Here is a 6,440-nt window from a genome sequence, read left to right as displayed (position 1 = left end):
TTTCCTTTCCCTGCTCCCAACCACACTCCTAGGTAATTTAGACTTGCTTGGCAGGGATAAACATTTGTGTGTCCTAATGTGTCCCCTTCCTTCTGGTGTCCCTAGTCTTCCCCACAAATCTACTGCATTGAACTCTGAGCTCTTTTAAGAAAGGAACTATGTCTAACTCATGTTTATTTCCCCAATGTCTAATGACATGCCAGGCACTTAGTAGATGATCACTAAGGGTTTGTTCACTCAACGGAGATAATTCATCATTTTAATCCTTCTTCCTGTCAGAGGTAGTGTCTCTGAGGGAGTTTCAACAACTAACTCCCCTCTTTCCTACCCAAGGGCTGAACAACATGAAAGATAATGTCACCATTATTACCAATAAGAACTAGGATGGAGGGTGAACTTCAGTGTGAGAGCCCAATGGGCCTCATGACTGAATCCCAGAATTAGGCAGAATTAACCCCAAGGCAGAGGCAAGACTGAGCCCAAGCTGACCTCACACTCCCTCTCCCCCTCTAGGGAACAGAAATTCTAGAGGGACAGTGGACAGAAGAGAAAAAAAAAAGGTGGGGCTAAGCCACACCTGCCCAGTTATTACTCCCATATTGGTAGTCAAGTAATTCTTTTCATCCCTCCAGGGATGAAATAAATAATGAGTTGGAGAGAGACTTGGAGTTACACTATCAAAGCTCCCTTTACAGAAAAGAAACACATCAGGAATGAAGTGTTCACAAATAATAACATACAGCTTTCATCAGTACCTCAAAATTGAGTGTTAGGTTGTAAGTTACATGAGGAATTGCAGGATCTACTTTATTTACTAATGTCAGTGGGAGAGCTCCCCGGAAGAAGAGAAAGTTGAGCACAGCAAAATTTAATAGGAAGGGCCCTGTAAGAGCAGGAAAGCCATTTCCCAATTTGCATTTAAGGACACACACACACACACACACACACACACACACACACACACACACACACACAAACCTGGAACCAAAATTGGTTGTGTGTGGGAGGTGGAGAAAATTCAAAATGATGAAGCCCTTATCACCACCTCCCTAGGGGTGACTGTAGCAGTTCCCTGGAGAAATTGACAAAACAACTGAGTGCCTCTCAGCCGGCTTATGTCAAAAGCAGTTTGGCAGAATTTTGAGAGCTGATCCCAGCAAGGCCTAAAATCAGGACACCATATTCTGAGTGAACAGAAAAACTTGGGAGCTGACATTACCTTTGCACAGATATTTGGGGTGCGTCATTAGGCAGACATATTTTAAAGATAACAGACAGTTATTCTTGTATTTTCAATGAGCATCTCAGTACAATACTTTGAAATTTGTGTAAGTTATTTATTTCAGTAGCTGCTTCATAGCATTAAGGATCATTAAAGGCTTCGCCAGAAGCTTCTCTACAGTAACAACTAGTATTTATGTATTGTGACTCTTGACCCAATGTTGAATCTTTAAGGTACTTTTCCAAGGATCTGAACAAACTTTAAAAACAAACACACAAAAAGAGTCAGCATGACATAAAAAAGAGAAAAGACAAACACTGGAATGAGAATCAGAAATTCTGGTACTGGTTACTTCATCAGCCTCCTGTGTAACATTGGCTGATTCCCATTTCTCTAGATACCATTGTAAAGAATTAAAGTAAAAAGGTCTCTTAGAGGTAAACTATTCACATATTCTCATTTTACAGAAGATGTCCCTGAGACTTTAGGGGAAAGTGTTTTCCCAAAGACACACAGGGAGTGGATGGCATAGCTAGGATTAGAATCCAGATTCTCACTCCTAGTTTGGTTCTTTTCCTCTGAATAATCTCTGTGGTTCCTCTGAGTTCTAAAATCCTGTGACTATAGTCACTTTCTTTTTGGCACTTTTCATCCCTAAAATATGGTTGGAGCCTGCATTCTTACTCCCCCCACCATCACTCCACTTCATCCACATGGAGGCAGAAGCTCTGAGTGTAGGAATCATCTGCTCTGGATTGAGAAGTGCAGCTTGGCCTTTCTGAGAGCAAAGATATACAGTTAGTTCACAACTCTCTGCTTTGCATATGCCCCCAAGAGAGGTATAATGCCTCTCAGAATAAATTACAGACAGAGCTAACCTTGAACTGAAGTCTATGTTCCTGTATCTACCCTCCTTCCTGTATGCTCCTTGTCAACACAGATCAAAAAGAGAATCAGGTGACCTCTGATTCTCCTTTCTCCTCCAAGGAGAAAATTTTGTAAATGTTTGGATTCCCAGTGTCTGACCTAGTGCCTTATAAATAAATACTACTGAATGTATAGAGTAGCCTTCAACATACTTCCAGAGAGTCCTTGAATTTATTGTCTCTAATTTATAATCTCTTTTCAAAGCTTGGACAACTTCAGTGTAGGTTTATCCATATTATAAAGAAGTGCCAAATTGTACTGCTACCTTCCTGCTTAGGAATTGGTCGTTAACCGCCAGCCCTCCACCTCCAGCAGTGTTTATGACAACTGGCCATTCTCTACCCTGGAGGAGAGCAGATTTGTCCCTGAACAAAACAGGGGTCCTTTTAACACCCTTATTAGTTCATCAGTTCCAATGAAAGTACCGATACACTCTTAAGTACAAGTGTCTTTTTCAATAACAATGGCTAACTTCTGGGAAGATCATTTTATTCTTACTCGTGAGTGGTACCACCTGAGATATGGGTCAACAAGAGCCCAGGCATCAACATGTGCTATTTCACAATTCCATTATCCTTGGGTTGTTCTCTGATGCACAGTAAGAAGCAGCAGATGCTAGGAATGCCCCATCTACTCCTCACCTGTGCAAGACTGCCCTGCCTCTTCTCATCTCTGACACCAGCTGCAAAGTGTATCCCCTGGCACATGCCTTCTTCAGACAGGAGGCTGAGTATCTAGTGTGCCTTCCTGCATCCCCTGTGGGGTCAGGGTTCCCCTTTCCCCTTTCAGTTCAGCTCTCCTTGTTATCTTTGTAACACTTAGCAAAAGATAACAGATTAAGCCAAGTGCAAAGATAATGAAATATAAATTAGTAGGTTTTCTAGCCTTTATCCACAGCCCTGTCAGAATGTATTATCTGATAGATAGAGTTCAGAGCAAGTCAGTTAAATTTTCCCTTTTCAGAAACTGAGTGTGAAGTGTGGTAATGTTGCTAAGTGCAGAACAAAAATCTCTCTCTTTTGCATCCCATGACTGCTCCAGGCAACATTCTTGGAAACCTCTGACTAGGAAGGCAGAGAAGACCCTGAGATATATACAGTGTGACAAGCCAGGAGGCTATGCTTCTCGGGTAACCGTCCTATGAACGGCAGTCGCCTGTGGCTGTGACATTACCACACTTTGCTCAGCTTCAGAAAGGGAAATTTAACTGACTACTGCTATGAACTGAAGCCACAGCCTAAACTAGATAATACACTCTGACAATACTGTCAAGCAAAAAAGGCTGTGTTCCCACTGATTTCATCGCATTAGAGACACATTACCCTGAGCGGTGTGTGTTCCAGGGTATATTGTGCATGCTGTGGGAATACCAAAAGGCATGCACATGGTTTAGGCAGAAGCAGGCCTCCGAGTGGAGATGCTCCGAGTGTCCTGCCAGAAACACGTGGCGTTGGGCAGGGTGGAGAAGGCAATGCTATGGATGGTAATTATAACGTGATTCTCCATCTGTATCAACTGTTACCTGCTGGGTTTATTTGAGAGAGGAAACCAGTTCAAATAAAGCAAGAGTGACCCTGAGCCTCCCCTTCTCTTTTATTACAGAAAGGTAGCAGATAGACGATAAAACATGGCTGGAACAGGGAGTGCAGAAACTAAATATTCAAATCATCCCATCGTTGACTAAAATGCTGTACTTTGTGCAATTTGGGGATATAAAGCTCTCTAGAAGTTTCTTATTGTTCTCCCTCTCACATATCCACGTCTTTTACAAAACTACGTGGGCACATGCCCATTCAAGTAAATCAAACATTCCTATCTCAGTGGACTAATTTGGCCAAATCTAAAAACTTCACAGTCATTCAAAGACAAAAAAAAACTGGAGAGAAGCATTTTCTAATTTATATTTTTAAAAGTTATAGAGATACCTTATAGTTTTAAAAAGTGAAGTGTTTTTAATATTGTTTCTGTGTGCCCTAAATCAATTAGAAGGGCAAATAAAGAAGAAATGTAGCATAAATATGTCTTTACTTCTCATAAACTTGAAAACTACATTCTAATACTTTCTTGGGACTCACGCTGGAAAAATTATTTCATTAACACTTTCATTAAGAAAGTGTTACATAATCTCTAATTCAGGCTTCCTAGCCGTTCTTTAATTGTATAGTTTAACTTTAAAAATCTTCCAAAGTTGTTGTCAGGATCATTTCTCTCTCAACACTCTGAGCATAAAACTTTCCACTTCTAAAATCTTTCATTTATTTGTATACAGTTAGAGCTCTGTACTTCTGTGGCTCATTTTTTTAAAAAAAAATATATCCTACTGATATATGGGTGGTAAAGCAACAGCAAAGGCCTGGTCATCCTCATCCTTATTTGGGTTTAGAACTATCCAACAACGGATAGTTGACGATTCACTCTCCTCTATGGTTACATGTGTATATCTAGAAACAAACACCGAAAGAGCTGTCCATGCCGTTCTAAAGGAAGGATTAAATCATAAACCGAGAGGGTAGGTTATTATTCAAAAGCTTCCATTTTGATGGCATCAATATTTCTTTAATTAGAGTAACAGGCTAGTAGTGTGAGAAAGGAGAGCACAATGGTGAAAAAAAAGATTCAAATGTGTTTGTCAATTCGTAACTTGTTCCTCCACCATTTAAGAACGAGATTGATACTGGACAACAAGCTGACCACCCTTCCCCCTGACCCATGGAACAGGGAGCAAGGCGCTTGGGAAGGTTTGGGTTCAGATGGCTCCTGCTCCTCTGGAGCCCCACTCTGGAGCCCTCCAGACACAGTCTGCCATCCATGACGACTTATACCAAGTTCCTTACTCTTTTGGTATGAAAAATATATAAGGAAGCAAATAAAGCCTACTAATGTTATTAAGTAACGTGATTACTATACAGATTGTTAATGAAATAATTACTATAAAGATTACCATGTTAATATAAAGACTCAATCTTTAATATAAAGAATCAAGATTCATATCACGGTAAATTATATCTTTTAAAAATAATATACCCTTCACCTAGTAAGATTTTAGTTTTTTGTATTAATTTCCATGTTCAATATTAAAGGTGCTACATATGCTTTGTTTTCTGACCATTGCCAGGTACTTTCCTTTATGCCCCTTTATTTCTAAATTTTATATTTTTTTTTAGTTTGGTGTATCTCTTGTTAACACTGTAGAGCTGGATCTTTTTTGAACACATTCTCTGTGTCTTCTCTTTTAAATATTTTAATTACTACTATATTTGATCTTATCTTGACACCTTTCACCCCATTATGCTTTCCCCCACTCTTTCTCCCTTTGTTACACTGAGAGATTTTTCTTTTTCCTGAGGTGATATAGAAATTTTCCTTCTATACATTATGACGGTTATGACTAAATTTTGAGCAAACTCATTAAAACAGTACCAACATCGAGGTAATATCCATAACTTCTCTCTCTCCTTATCCCCAAGTATGCCCATAGCTGCCACTGTCTGGTTCAAACACCTTCCAGGTATAGAACCCAGATTCTGTTTTCCAGGTTTACTAGTGATTTTTGCATGACTGTGTTGGCATAGAGGAAAGGCATACGGTGTATACGTGTGTGTACATAGTTACCTTGGACTAGTAAAGTATATCCTCCAGTAATCTTTGTTGGAAAAGTGTACAAATGATAAACCTTCTGAATTTATCAATATCCCCAGATGTATTCTTTTATGCTCAAAGTTAAATGCAATTTTGGCTGAGTATGAGATTCTAGGCTTAAAATATTTTTCCTGCAAAACTCCTGAAATATTGCATAATTTACTTTTAGTATTTCTTGTGTCCATTAATAAATCTTGCTAATTTCACTCTTGGTCCTTTGCAGATTACATCTTTCTTCTCCTAGGTAGCCTTTGTGATTCTTCCCTCCAAATTTTTAGAATTGAGTGAAAGAGTTTCTTGTTATAAATTCTGCTTAAAGCACTGAGTCAAATGCTAAGTAGAGTTTCGGAAATCATTTATAGATTTGCCCAGCACTACAGGATACGACATTGAACAAAATAAACATAGCTCCACCCTGGTTAGGCTCACAGTTTCCTGGGAGTGATCAACGTTATACTAGTAAATTTGCAAGTCTGTATATAACTACACCTTTGACAAGGGCTACAAAGGAAAGCACAATATGCAATGTAAAATGGTATCAGCAGGACATGGTGCGGATCAGAGGACAAGTCAGATAAAACTTCCCCCAAAAAAATAATATATAATGCCACACTGGAAACATGAAAAGTTAGGTAGGTAGTTAGGTAAGAAG

This window comes from Tursiops truncatus, chromosome 10 (genome assembly GCF_011762595.2).
Source record: "Tursiops truncatus isolate mTurTru1 chromosome 10, mTurTru1.mat.Y, whole genome shotgun sequence".
Classification (NCBI taxonomy): domain Eukaryota; kingdom Metazoa; phylum Chordata; class Mammalia; order Artiodactyla; family Delphinidae; genus Tursiops; species Tursiops truncatus.
Note: the sequence above shows the minus strand (reverse complement) of the source record.